We start from the raw sequence: 16,444 nt of genomic DNA, 5'->3' as shown, positions 1-16,444 counted from the left end.
TTGTCCCATCATAATGTAGCATGTCCCTTTTTTTTGTTTACTACAGATTTCACCATCTTATCTTCGACTACATTTTCATAGTTGAGGTATTTATCCATATCACTAATATGTTCATTCAACTCTTCAGCATTTAGGTTCCCCTCATACATGGGAACTTCCATCTTTGGTCTGGTACTCAGATTGGTGATCATATCTATTATTCTTTCTTCTAGAATCTTAGGTTCAACTTCCAACTCTTCTTCTTCAATGGCCTCTTCTTTGCTAATATCACATGTATCAACATCTCATCTTTGGCTATTCCCCATAACATCAAGCCTTGTTCGTATAGTCTGTACTTATTCTTGTAAATATTGATTTGCAGTTGGCCTTCTTTGTCCTACCATTTCTCTTATGGATCCTCGATCTCTGTATTCCATATTGTTCTTCTTAAAATCAATTACCCTTAACAAAATAATTCTCTATATATATATATATCTATATATATATATATATATATAGATATATATATAGATATATATATATATATATATATATATATATATATATATATATATATATATATATATATATATATATATATATATATATATATATATATATATATATATATATATATATATATATATATATCACTTCATTTTAATTTTTTTAAACCTTTAGATAATTTAGGAATCTTCCACCTTCTCTTTTATATCTTTAATTTTCAAACTTCTGACACTATTTTAATACCAAGCCAAATGAATATAGTAATTAAAAAAACTATCAGGTATCACTTACTCTGATTATTACAAATAAGAATTTTATTTAGGTCCTTACTCTTCATTTATGGTCATATTTTTCTCGAAAAAAATCAAGCTCACTAGAACCAAAAGTTCAAGAGGAGGTATCTTGGACATTATGGTTTTGAGAAATCAAGATTCTTACATATTTGGGTTGATTTCTCTTAACTTGATAATTAATTGTGAATGATTGTTGGCTTCTTATTAAATTTATGTTCCTTTTCATCAAGAAATTAAAAAAATTTAAAAAACATGAATATCACAAGAGGAAAAGAACATAATAAATTAGGCTTCAATATAGGGAAAAATCTTATAAGGGGGGATCTCAAGAAATCCTCCTCTTATAGAATCAGATGAAAGTGAGATATCTAAGACTCAATACCAATACAAAAAATCAACCTTCAAGATGCCAAGTCAAGCGCTTCTTCAAAATACCTTCCAACAACAATTCCAACATTAGGTACAACAATAAGTTGATCCATGAGGATATTGGTGATCACCCACCTATTCCACATGGATCCCCAACATTGTTTCCTTTTAGTTTCCTAATTTCTAGCACAGTTTCTTATTTCAACAATTTTTTTTAGTCATGAACACCTAAAGGCATTTTGAGACCCTAAATCGAATTTTTTGGGAGAATGTGTAAACATAAGACTTTGGCTAACATTTACTACCAAAACTTTCTATCCTTGGATATATCTTTCAAATGGGCTATTGTGCACGCCAAATAGAGATCATATGCCAAATTTATGACCCTGTGAAGTTGACATTCTAACTAACACTAATGGGGCTAATAAGCTGTTGGTGCTTTATCTCCTAGGGTTATATTTTTGTATGTTTAAGATTTTCCATTATTTTTTCTTGATAAAAAGGCCTAAGAGCCTCATTGTAACTCAATTAAGAAGGGATGCAGTTGTCACATCTCTTATCAGAGATAATTTGACATCACTTGATTTATTTTTCTTGTTTTTTTATCTAAATATAATTTAATAGTTGTTGTCTATTAATTGAATTTATTTTCCTTTGTATCTCTATGTTTCATTTAAATATATATTTAATTTGATTATTTCATAAATATGGATCAATGGTATTAGAGTGGTCAACTCTTTTGCTTTTTTTTATGCATGTCCCCAATGAGATCAAGGTATAAGGATTTGGGACTTGAATTGGTTGAACCCTTGCAACACCAGTCCTCCCAACCTTGAGGGCCTCCCATGGTGGAAGAAATGGAAGACAAGGGAGCAGAAGATGTTGCTTGAAGTGGCCCTTGAGAGACAAAAGAATGAGATAATGGATAATTTTTCCCATATCCTTTGGTGGGTATCAGCAGGAAAAATATTTTAATCCAACAATTACTTTGGAGGTACCAACCCCTTTAAGGTACAAGTTGAAGTTGACATTCCCATATTTGAAGGCTAGATAGAGCAAATGACCTACATAGATGGTTAAATATGCTAGAAGGATATTTTTTGTTCCATAATTTTTTTGATAGGGTAAATATTACTTTTATACTCCTCAAAGTCACCCCCCTGTCACACGGAATTGGTCAAGGGTGCGGACACAGCTGACCTTCCTAGAAGTCTAAGACATTCTAATGACAAACAAGACAAAATGGAGTGATCTTTCTCTAAATACACCTTTTACAATATGAAAACTACAAGTGTTTAGGCTTACCTTTTTCCAAAACGCTGTTGTTGAAGTTCGTTCTTGACGATCTGGATGAGCTCCTCCTTCAAGTCAATTCCTGCAACCACAAACAATCAAACAATTACCAAGCACTTTCATTTCATATAATAAAACATATATTCAACATGCAGACCAAGGAACACATGAAATAACTCATTAACACAAGCTATTGAGAAAAATAAACCAGTTTGTATTAATAACGGAACAAAGAAACTCTTACAACCTGGCCTTGGTGTTGTGCAAGTTCCTCCCAGGGTCCATCAAGGGTTTTCCTCTACTTTGACAAAGCTCACCCTCTCCCAAGTAGAATCAAGTGAAGACAATCTCTCCTCACAAAGGCTCTAATGGAAGACCTAAATCCTGCAGCATTTACCCAAAGAAAATGTATAGCTCCAACCTCTCCTCCTTCTGGCTCAATGCCTTTATTTATAGTGCTGTAAAGAGGTTATTCAGGTCCACCATCAATGGGATCATCCCCCTCTTTGGGTGGGATAGCTCCCTTATTGATGGGATAAGTTCCCCCTTAATAGAGATACATGAACCAACTGGAGGCGCATCCATTTCATCAAACCGACCTCTAGAATGTTCTAGAAGTAACCACAAGTAACTTTTTTAAGATGAAACTTGTGCATTTTGCCTTTTACAGAAGGACGCACCTGTCCTTTGACATACAGAGCGTCTAAAGACGCAGACTTTGTGAACATTGTCAGCGTCCCCGCAGGTAAGGCTTGAGAGAACATGCGACCCCAGAGATAAACATATTTTTTACAAGACTTTCTCTCTTCTTTGAGTTTGAGATGGATAACAGAGGCATGAGACTTGCCTAAGAGGGTAGCATGACTGTTGATTTGAGCCATACTAACTGTAAGTAGTCAAGGTGACATTTTTTAGTGTAACACCCCCATGTCAAGTAATGGTCAGAAACTTACTAGGAGAAAAGGGATGTTGTACAAGAAAACTATTACCCTATCAGGAGTTATGAAGATAAGTGCATAAAATGGATCACACTATGACAAGAAAGGGACCAAGACATGTTAAAGTTCATGAATATTTTCCATACCCTATGCACGAAGTTGGGTATCAAGGATTCTAAATGGCATCTGGTACTCAAGTATCGTGGTTTCTACACAAATAAATCCAACAATAAATGTAGTTCCTAGACATATCTTCACTTGGAAAAACATGTCGATATGCTATTAAGATTGACCAAATTTTAAATAGAAGAAGCGAGACTACATGACTTTGGATTTGTAAATTTGAAGCAGGGAAAAGGCAGTGCAAAACTGTGGAACGAAGGACAGAGCCAAGGTGGAATCACCTAGGACAACCCATTGAAACAACAAGAAAATAAAAGCACCACGAAGACATAGAAGGACATAAGAAAGTGGTGTGAGTTCCCCAAGATCCCTACTAACAAAAAAAATGAGTGTCACATGAGGCACTCACTAGTAGTCAAGTTAAAATATTCAGAGTAAAATGCATGTTTTGACTCTGAGTCATAACCAAATAGGAGAAGTGTCTAGATTTAGCCCTAAGGTCTAGAGGAGGGGGAGCATCTCTACAACTCACAGATGTGGGTGAAGGGTTCTCTACTACAGTTCATTGTCAATAGTGGGAACCAAAATAACCTCATCTCAGTAGAGTTCATTAAGAGGTTGGGCCTGCCAACCACACCACACCTGCAATCATACACCATTGGGTCACTCCACCAAGGGAGAGATCACCACCTCAAACAACAGTGCAACCTTCCATATAACATCAAGCTCTTCATGGATGAGGTAGTGTGTGATGTTTCTCCCCTTGATTTTTCTGATGTTTTATTAGGCGAACGATACATATGGAATCATCATGTTGTGTACAAGTCCAAACCTTGTACTTTTATTTGCGCAAAGAACTATACAAGATACTAGAGGTAGCTCCACCCACCACCATTTTTTTTATTTTTACTAAGAAATGTAGTAAGATCATCTCCCAAACAAGGAAAATTGTTTTCTTTCTAATTCACTCTCAAAGTAAGGGGAAGATCATGGCCATACCCATGGACCCCAGAAAAGTTTCCTCCACATAGCATAAGCAAGTTGATAACATTGTGGAAGAGTACAGGAACATCTTCTCCTCACTTGTAGGGGTACTCTTGCATTGTCAAGTCAAGCATTCGATCAATCTAACTCCTAAAGAACCTCTACCGATTGTGCCAATACGTCACCACTATGTTATGGAACATGATGAAATCAAGTGGCAGATTTAGGAGTTGTTATAAAAAGGGCACATTAGGTGAAGTTCCTCACCTTGTGGGAGCCCTACTCTACTCCTATAGAAGAAACATGGGACCTAGAGAGTATGCATGATTATCAAACACTAAATAAAATAATTATTAGCAACAAATACTCAATTTCACTGAATGATGACCTTCTTGGCTAGCTCAAGGGGGACAAGTAATTTAGCAAGATTAATAGAACCCATAGATGTATGGAAGACCACCTTCAAATCTAAGGGGGGCCTCTTTGAATGGTTGGTCATTCCCTTTGGGTTGAAACATGCCCCTTCAACTTTTATGAGGTGGGTGGATGACATATTACTACCTTTCTCCACTTGTTCATGGTTCTATCCTTGGATGATATCCTCAACTTCAATAAGAGTTGGGCAGAGCATGTGCAACATATTTGGTAGGTCATTCAAACCCCGTGCTAATACAAACTATGTGCCAACTTGGAGAAATTCTCTTCTGGCATGAACAAGGTCAAATATTTCAGTTATATAACTGATGAGTAAGGGGTGCATGTTAATCTAGCTATGATCCAAGTCATTCAGGATTGGACAACCTTGACAACTATAACAGAGCTTTGTAGCTTTTTGGGCCATACTAATTTCTATTAAAGGTTTGTGTTGGCATTATCTCATATCACATGGCCTTTGAGTCAAGTTATCAAGGGTGGAGTAAAATAATTCTTCTTTTGGTTTGAGACATAACAAAAGGCATTCATTGAGTTGAAACACCACATTTTCTTTGTGCTATTACTCACATTGCTAAACTTGTAACAACCATTTGAGATTGAGATAAATACCTCTAACTATGCTATTGGTGTAGTTCTCACCCAACAAGGGCATCTGTTGTCCTATCACAATGAGACACTCTCTGATACTATTCAAAAATACCCCAACTATTATAAGGAAATGTATTGCATCGTGTAGGATCTCCAACAGTGGAAACATTACATTCTGTAGAAGGAGATGATCATCCACATAGACCACTAACCTCTTCAATTTATGTAGAAATAAAGGAAGTTTCACAATGATCACCATCATAAATGGTCAACATTTCTACAACAATTCCAATTGAACATTAAATACAAGAAGGGAAGCATCAATAATGTTGCAGATAGCCTTAGTCAGCCCCTAGCTGTGGCACTTGCCAATTTTCTCAATTCTTGTGGACATGAAACTTTTAGATGTGTAGGTTTTAACCCTGTACATAAATTACCTTCAAACGAATTCTTAAAACATAAAATAAACAATGGTGCAAACATAAAACATAAAACAAATATACACAAATATTTTCCCTTATATCCCAAAACTGGGACTACCAATTTGATTTTTCATTATTTTTCTTTCATTGTTACAATACATATACATACATGTTGAAGCATTCATAAGACCCTAATCCATTAAACTTGGATTAGAACATAACCATAATTCCCTTAATTGGATATAGAAAATACCATGGGCAAAAACCATCATGCCCAAAACCATGTGCAAAACCCATGCACAAAACCATGGATAGGTCCACCCAACCATTATGGGTTTCGCAAAAAAAAAATTGTCAGAGCATTTCCATGGACCCTGTGCAAGAGGGCTACTTCCCCCTACTGTACCCGTTGCAACAAATAGCGGAGACAATAACCCCCCCTTGTGACCCTCCTCCCCCACGCATGCAACTAGTCATGGAAAGAATATAACACACACCCAATATTGTCCCACTTGTTTTTTTCTTTTCCACACAAGGGGTCACATGAGAGCTTAGTCATTGGTCTAACACTACAATGCCCATTTTTTTCTAGACCAAGAAAATTTCTTAATGCTCATAGACTTCATCAATGCATCTGTAAAATTCTTCAAAGTGTCCACCTTTACTAGCAGCACCTTTTTGTCCTCAACCATATAATTCACAAAGTGATACTAAACATCAATGTGCTTTGTCTTTATTTTCCAATAAAATTTCACTTTGGCTATCACAGTCTATCCTTATAGCTCATTGTACCATCCCCATACTTGAACACAATATCTGTAACCAAAATACTTCCTTTCTTGCATGAGTGGTTGCCATGCATTTAGAATCTGTAGTTGAAAGAGCCACTACAAACTATCTTTTGCTCATCCAAATGACTGCTCCTCCAAATAGGTTAAAAACATACCCACTTATATATCTTATCTGATCTAGATCTCCATCCAAGTCTACATCAACAAAGCCATGGATGTCCAAAACTCTATCCAATCCTGGTCTTCCTTGGTAGCATAGACCATAATCACTAGTGCCACGCAAATACTTGCAAACCCACTTCACTATTGTTCAGTGCTCCTTCCCTGTTTTTGGCATAAACTTGCTCAATACTCCCACTGCATGTGAAATGTATGGTCTTGTATAGACCATTGCATACATCATGCTACTGACTAGACTTTCATATGGAACATAGGACATGTCCTCTTCCTTTTCTTATGTCTTGGGACACTGTTCAACAGATAACTTTACACCTACAAGAATAGGAACCTTTAGTGGTTTACTATCTCGCATGTTAAACCTCTACAATATTGTTTAGACATACTTCCTTTGGTTAAGCCAAACCATTCTCTTTGCTCGAGCTCATTTAATTTCCACCCCCAAAATATAGTTTGCAGCACCAAGACCCTTCATGTCGAATTCAGAGGACAATTGGGTCTTCAAATCATCTATAATTTCTTTTCCATTTCCAATCAACAACATATCATCCACATACAAGACTAATTAAATAACATGGATGCCAATTAATTTACAGTACACACAATGATCCTCTTTGCTTCTTTTGAAGCCAAGCATATATATATATAGATATACATGTATATATAATTTTTGATTTGTCACTATTTTAAACCATAAATAGACCTTTTTAACCTTCATACCAATTCACTCTTACCCTTTACCGTAAATCCTTTTGTTTGCTTCATGTAGATGTCTTCTTCTAGATCCCTGTGAAGAAATGTTGTCTTCACATCCATCTGTTCTACCTAAAAATCAAAATCAACAACAACAGATAAAAGAAATAAAATAGAAGCTAACTTGGAAATAGGAGAAAAAATATCACCAAACTCAATTCCCACCACCTAGGAATAACCTTTTTCCTTTTGCTTTCATCTTCTTCTTAAACGCCCATTTTCTCTCAATCGGTTTCCTTCCAGCCAGCAACTCCACTAGATTCCAAGCCTCGTTTTTGTCTAAAGATTCCATTTCATAAACCATGGCCTCCTTCTAGAGTTTTCCATCCTCTTAATCCATTGCCTCCCGGACCATTATTAGTAATGGATAAAGAAAAATTTGAACATAAAATAGGTGGACTATACCTTTCTAGTTACCTTCTCTCTCAAAATGATGTTCTCAAATCTGTAGTTTGTGGCTCTTCTTCTTCTCATTCATGTTCTACTACAGAGTCTGATTCTTCTTCCTTTAGCTCAAACTCTATCTTCTTAGGTTCATTTTGTAGGACTTCATGTTTAATAACATATTTCATCTCTCTAAACACCACATCTCGGTTGTACATAACCTTCCTTGTTTTTGTGTTACAAATATTATAACCTTTTAAACCATGCTTATACGCAATAAAGATGTACCTTTCATATTTACTATCCAACTTGATTCTTTTCTCCTTTGGAACATGTACATATGCATCATAGCCAAATACCATCAATGTGAAAGAGAGGTTTTCTTACCAATCCATACCTCATGTGGAGCATTATCCTCCAACACTAATGAAGGTGATCTATTAACCAGGTAACATGTACTCTCCACCTCCTCTACCCATAATTCTTATCCTAACTCAGCACCACTGAGCGTCCTTCTTGCCTTTTCCATCAACGTCTTGTTCATTTTTCTGCAAATCCATTTTTCTAAGGTGTTTATGGATTAGTATTCTACCATGCTATACCATACTTCTTATAGAAATCTTCAAATTCCTTCTTGGAGAAATCTCCACCACTATCTGTCCTCAACACCTTTATCTTATTCTCTGTCTGGTTTTCCACCAGAGCCTTAAATTCTTTAAACCTTTCAAAGACTTCAAATTTATTCCTGAGGAAATCTATCCATGTATTCCTTGAGAAGTCATCTATAAATTATACATAATACATAGACTTACACATTGATGAAACGAAAAGAGGTCCAACCACATCGCTATGCACAAGCTCTAATATCCATTTCACCTTCTTAGCACAAGAGGGGAAACACACCCGATTCTGCTTCCCATATACAAAATGTTCACAAAAATCAAAATATAGAGAGACATTAGAAATACCTTCTACCAAGCCATTACCATGAAGTATTTAAAGGCCCTTCTCTCCTATATGTCAAAACATTTGATGCCATAGCATGGTCTTTTCTCCAAAGGCCACTAGATGTTCTGATCCACGTTCAAGAACAACAAAACTATTGCACCCATCAATAACAATGCTACCTAGAAGCTTGTACATGGTTCCAATACAAACTCCCTGCATCAAAACTAGTGCTCCCAGAACCATCTCCTTATCGAAAATTGTTTTTACACCTACATCATCCATCTTGCTTACAAAAATCAAATTTCTAACCAATGCAGGAGTATGCAAAACACCAAGAAGTTTTGTAATCCTCCCATCTTGAAACTTTAATATCAATTTTCCGCATTCGATGGTTCTAGACTTCCTGTCATCCCCTAATAAGACATCAACACCATCATATTTCTCATACTCGCATAGCCACTCCTTATGGGAAGTGAAGTGAAAGGATGCACCTAAGTCAATCAACCATGCCTCATGATATACATGTGTACTTGAAGAAGAAGCCAAGTACACATTCCCACCTTCATCTGAGCTAGAGTTTGCCTCTACAGAGGGAGCATCATCAGATCCATTTTCTTTCTGAGGAGCTTTAGATCTACCTTCCTTTTTGTAATGCCCTTCCTTTCCACATTTCCAGCACACCTTTACAGGATTTCCTAGAGATTTAGATCTCCCACTCGAGGACTTATTTTTGTTTATGTTATGGGACCATCCTCATACAAACAAGGAATATCCATTCTGGCTCTCCATATTCTTCAGTCTCATCTCCTTTGACAATAATGGTGAGACTATTTCATTAAACTTCAAGGTAGTTGTATTGTTACCTATTGCAACAACTAGACTATCCCATGAATATGGTAGAGAAAAAATAAAAATGATGCACTTATCTTCATCTAAAATTTTAATATCAATAGATAACAATGGGCTTATCACAGTATTAAAGACATTCAAATGCTCTTTTACTGAGTCTCCATCCTTCATCCTCAAATTATACATATTTTTCCCTAAGAAAAACTTGTTCACCAGAGACTTATAAAAAGTCCCTAACCTATCCCACAAAGCCTTCATCATAGCTTCCCCTAATACATTCAATAATACCGAATGTGAGACACAAAATCATATTTTTCTCTTCGCCTTCTGAGCTAGCTTCACCTAGTCTTCTATCGACACTCCTTTTGGTGCCGAAATAGGATCTACATCAATCCATTGTTCTCAATCCACCAATATATCGTCCATCTTGAGATTCCAGAACTCAAAACTCTCACGATTAAATTTCTCGATCTCTATCTTTCCATCGTTCACCATCTTCTTTCACCACAATAATCAATCCCACAGATCTCCCATTGAATTTGGTCTACCATAGACCCGAGTAAAACTCCTCAGCAACAAAGGCATCCCCTTGAAGCCAAAACAACTTTGAAACAAAATGTAGGTTATAATCATGTACAAAAATTAGCTGCAAACGAATTCTTAAAACATAAAATAAACAATGGTGAGAACATAAAACATAAAACAAATATACATAGATATTTTCCCCTGGATCCCAAAACTGGGACTACTAGTTTGATTTTTCATTATTTTCCTGTTAATGTTATAATACATATATATACATGTCGAAGCATTTATAAAACCCCAATCCATTAACCCTAGATTAGAACATAATCATATTTCCCTTGACTGAATCTATAAAATACCATGGGAAGAAAACCATAATGCCCAAAACCATGTGCAAAACCCATGCACAAAACCATGGATAGGTCCGTCCAACTATTATTGGGTCTGCAAACAACATTCCCGGGGCAGGATGACTATCGGCCCCTTGCAAACCCCCCTTTTTCAACCAGCACAACAAACATGAGGGTCTATCACCCCCCTTGTGACCCCCTTTTTCGTGAAACTAGTCATGGAAAGAATATAATACACACCTAACAAGATGGTTGTAACTATACAAAAGTGATCTAGAATTCACCACCACATAATAGATATTGACAGGTGGTAAGCAAGTACCACACTTCCGCCTCTAGGATGAACTGTTATTCTACCTAGGGCACCTTGTTGTTCCTTCAAGTGAGTGTACCACGTTGATTTGGGAGGTAAACTATAGTTGAGTCACTGGACACTGGTTTGGAGAAAATAGTGGTAGTACTATAGGAGTAGTTTTATTCTCCAAAACTTCAACAAGATGTTGGGAAAATATATGAGATCCTAAATTGAAAGTGTCATCGTCAAGCTAACCATTAAGAATTTAGGCCTGTACAATACTCTACCTACTCCTAGCCAGCCTTGGGAATCCATCTCCATGGATTATATATCTAGCCTTCCTTTGTTGAACATGCTAATGAATATGGTCATTCATAGATTTTCTAAAATGGTTGTCTTGACTACCTGTAAGAAGAGTACATAGTAGAAGACACTACCAAAATTTTCTTTGAACAAGTGTTGGTACATTTTTGGATCCAGTATACAGTGATGCCATTTGGACTCAAGAATGCACCAACGATATTCTCGCGCGTATTCATTCGGCATTCAAAGAGTTTACTCACAAATTCCTAGAGGTATATATTGATGACTGGACAATGTTTGGGCTAGTAAAGCGCCATGTAGCCAGTCTACGCTTAATGTTGGATATGTGTTGCAGGTATCAGATCGCACTAAACCTAAAGAAATGCTTATTTTGTGTCCATTTTGGGATTTTGTTGGGTCATGTGGTGTGAAAGCAAGGGCTAATGGTGGACCCTGCTAAGATCACGGTCATAGTCAATTTGGAGGCTCGAAGGAGTGTCAAACAACTGTGTGAAATGCTGGTCCATACTAGATATTATCGAAATTTCATCAAGGCGTATGCGTAGATTACCGTGCCTATGGAGAAGCTATTAAAAAAGGATGGTACATTCTGTTGGGATGAAGAATGTTAGCGCAGTCTAGATGTATTGAAAGAAAAAATAGTCACCACGTCGATCCTGGTCTTCCTGTATTAGAAGAAGGAATTCCATGTGCACATCGATGCCTCATGTATTTCATTAGGAGTAGTGCTAACACAGGCTGGCGAAGGAGAGATGGATCATCCTATCGCATTTGCAAGCAAAGTCAAAGAATGAGAAGAATTACTCAACAACAGAGCATGAAGGATTAACTATGTTGTACACACTCCAAAAGTTCAGACACTATCTATTGGGTAGACATTTCAAGATGTACACAGACCATTCTACATTGAATTATCTAGTCAATAACCTGTGTTGGGGGGGAAATATGCAGATGGATTTTGTTATTTCAATAATGTGATTTTGAGGTAATTGTGAAGCCAGGAAGGTTGAATGTACGACCTGACCATCTGTCGCGCATTGAGACAGGGGAAGAGCCTACTAATTTGGAATAAGGGATGCCTGACGCATAGCTCTTCACAGTGCATGTAGAAGATAACCACTTTGCGGATATTATCCACTTCTTGACTACAGGGATAGCTCCAGAAGGATACACCAGTCAGCAGAAAAAAGAGTTGGTAGTGCACATGACAGACTTCTCCGTAATTGCTAGACATTTTTATAAGATGGGATCAGACGAGATACTTTGACCATATGTGCCCAATTTTGAATGAAATAGTATCCTCGCTAAAGCTCATGGAAGAGTTGCGGGAGGACATTATGCAGGAAAAGCAATAGTGCAAAAGGTTTTGTGCGCTAGGTTATGGTGGTCGACGTTGCATAAAGATTCTAAAGCATATTGTAGGGCATGCGATGTGTGTCAGAGAACGGGAAGACCATCGTGAAGGGATGAGCTACCTCTAAATCCTTAGGTGTCATTGTAGACATTTGAGAAATGGGCAATTGATTTTGTAGGACCGATTCAACCCCCAGGTAAGAAAACATGTGTGCGTTATATCATCATCGTGACTGAATATCTGACCAGATGGGTAAAGGTGTAGCCTGTGAAGGACTTTATAAGCGCAACAACAACAAATTTTTTGTTTGAATATGTGTTGACTAGGTCGATTGCCCGAAGGTATTAATGAGTGATCACAGTACACACTTCCTCAATGAAATGATCAACATGCTAACAGAAGAGTTCTAGGTTTACCATCATAAAAGTACACCATATCATCCTCATACCAATGTGGTAGTTGAGGCTTTCAATTAGATATTAGAGAATGTGCTAACAAATATTTTCAACGCCCAACGAAATGATTGGGACATGCGCGGACCCGTAGTATTATGGGCATACAAGACTACTTGCGAAGAACTAACAGGTCAGACACCTTTTTAGTTGGTTTATGGCATAAAAGCTGTGATGCCTATGGAATATATCATGCCTAGTCTATACATAGTGGCTTTCACAGGAATGGCAGACTGCATAGCCTTAGAAGAACGAATTGCGTAGCTAATGGAGCTCAAAGAAGATATGTTTTTTGTTGGATTCCATCAACAGGTTTAGAAGGAACGTGAAAAAGCTTGGCATGATTGGCACATCAAACTACGCATCTTCAAGGTAAGTGACTTGGTTTTATTATATGATAGTAATTTCTCTAAGCTTCAAGGAAAGTTTCAAATTCACTTGCTGGGGCCATATGTCGTTAAATAAATTATAGATAGCGATGCAGTTCAGCTCGCGAAGTTGAATGGAGTACCATTTCCGGGAAGGGTGAATGGAAGCTGGTTGAAGCCATACACAAGGGATCTGACTCAATGACTACATGATGGCAACACAGTCTTAGTGCTCCAGGAAGCTGCAAGGGAGCACATGACTATAAACTACATTGCTTGGTTTGTAGAACTACACGATAGGGGGGTTGCACAAGAAAGGGTGTTGTCATAGTATCACAAACTGTGCAAAGGGATTTGCACTATGGAGGGAGATACCACACAGCACAGATAGAAAATGACCGTTAGGGTCACTGTTCATGAGTTGACAAGTAGGAGATGGTTAAGAGGAGTGGGGGGAAGCATTTAAGGGTGAAATATTTGAAGATCTTCTGCCAAATTAGCATTTATGGACGAATTTTAGGGGTAATGGTCGAATTTGAATTCAAATTCCCCTATAAATTACATGTATCGATCCAACAAAGAACACTTTACACCCTTAGAATTTTTGAGTTGTGCTATCCGTCGCTTATGAATCCTTCATTTTTCGTAGATTTAGTTGCAAGCTCTATGTTTGATGCTCTACCTAACAACACTCAACAATCTATTCACAACACTATGTTAGGACCAGGTGAGACTGCAAGCACCGGGGGAACTGTTGCCTCCGAAGGAGTGGCTCCAGAAGTTGTGAGCATGGAATCTCGGGCTAGGTCTAAGCCCACACTAGTGCGTGAGACCCAAAAGCCAAAGAAAGACAAGCAAAAGAGGTTGATGCCAGTGCACAAGTCTTCGAGAAAGCACTTTGCTACCCAGGCACAGAAGAAGGACAAGCAGCCTAAGAAGGTTGTCTATTTAGAGGTTGAAGAGGGCGCAAAGGATATAGATGTTAAGGGTGTGGAGCCTATTTCTAAGTTGTCAAAGTATATCCCTCCACATAAAGGAAAGGTGAAGGTCACCAAGGACCCAGACGCAGAGAAATTCCTCACCCATACGCGCCTACTACCCGAGAGAACCACCTTTGAAGGTCTGCGCCTAGCATGGATTCCCCATTTAAAGATGGAGGATTGGGATTTGGCTTACCATGAAAGGCTCCCGCACTTTGTGATGGAGAATTACATGAAACAAGTGTACTACAAAGAATCTGGTGTCACTCTGTTAGAGCGAGTTGAGTGGATTCATGGAGTAAATCAATCGGGGTTATTGAACTTGATCTGGGTGCCCCACTACCACCGCTCCAATACCAATATAATCTATATAAAGCAACTTCTCACTCTAGTCCATGACGAATGTTTTTGGCTTAGCGTGCCTATCCCCATCACAGACATGCTTATCCATCAGATCAGGATCCTACCCCATTCAGGCTTGAATCAGGCCAAGGAATTTGGTGGAAAGACAAGTGAGCGCGACTCGGTAGAAAAGATGAAGAATAAATTTTAGCTACTCAAGAAGCTACACGGGTACTCCATAATATCAATCACCGACCTCGCGGTGAAAATTTCCACACAGATACTGGACGATAAGGTCATGAGGAAATGTTGCGCGAACGAGGTTCCAGTGCCCATGATCTCGTTAGCTGCACAATGCACGGAGGGCCTACAGTTTAACTGGTCGTGCTATCTATGCAGTAATTTCCTTGCAAACCATTGCGAGGCTTAGGACGAGAGTAAGAACTTCCACTACACGTGATTTCTGCTCTCCATTGTGTTAGCTGCTGAGCTGCTGAAGGACAGTTAGTGTCCTCCCTTGCAGAAAGGATTGCCAGAGGCTGCACAATTTTCCTCCCTTTGTGCCACGAAGGACCCCACGTGGGTCACTGAGACAAAAATTTCATGGGTTTTGATGGAGGCGAGCATTCGCATGGCCATCAAGAAATGCCCACAGTTGTCCCCGACTGTGTATGAGCAGCTGTTAGAGTACGTGGAGTTTAAGGCAGACTTCCACCGCATATATATTAGTGCACAGAAGGATCTACAATAGAAGTGGTTTGATCTACCCTATCTTGCCATAGATGATACCATTCAGGATGTCATCAAGTGTTGGCTGACAGATTGGCACTCTCCGTCCGATCTGGCCGCAGGTAGTAGCAAAAGTGTGGGGAATTTCATCTAGAATAAGAAGAAGGAGGCAGCAAATCAGGTGGTACAGAAGTTGGCCACACATCGAAGGAAGGAAGCTGAGGAGAAGGTCAGTCTGGAAAAGGAGCGCATTGTAAAGCAACAGGCTCAATAGGAACAACATGACTCTGAGCGAAGCGTTAAATCTACTTCGCCCCAGACCGAGGAATAAGAGCAGTTAGAGCAGGGTAGTGGAGGTGATGAAGGACAGAGCACTCCATTTTGGGTGAAGAGGTACATGGAATAGGAGAAGGCGAGGCCCTCGAAGAAGTCAAAAGCGACGAAACCACCACTGGATCCCATTACTCTGACAAAGAGCGATCTCGACGAGATCGAGGACAAGGTGGACGACACCACTACTAAACTATTGCAGCAATTTGAAAAACAACACCTGCAGTCACTAGGTACTATTTGAAAGATTTTGCGCGAAATACAAATCCAGACCAATAAGATACAGGTGGGTGCAGGATAGGTGAGCGCCACACAGATGAGATTGGCACCTAGGACTAGTCAGGTTGCATAGATGGTCAGGTCAGTGGATCTCCGAGCAGTCACACTACCAGAAGGGTCCTTGAGCGTGGAATCAACCAATGACAAGGTCATCATGAGTACTCTGAAGAACATCGGCCTCAACCTCGCAGTGCTCCCCAACGAATATCTTCACATGCTGCAAACAGGTGTGAAAACGGAATTAAGAGTGCAGGAGAAGTACTCTCTCAACCTAATAAGTGAA

The sequence above is a fragment of the Pinus tabuliformis genome, chromosome 2_2, assembly GCF_031772625.1.
Source record: "Pinus tabuliformis cultivar Carrire ecotype Pingquan chromosome 2_2, CPIR1, whole genome shotgun sequence".
In the NCBI taxonomy this organism is placed as follows: Eukaryota; Viridiplantae; Streptophyta; class Pinopsida; order Pinales; family Pinaceae; genus Pinus; species Pinus tabuliformis.
This window is presented reverse-complemented; position numbering follows the sequence as displayed.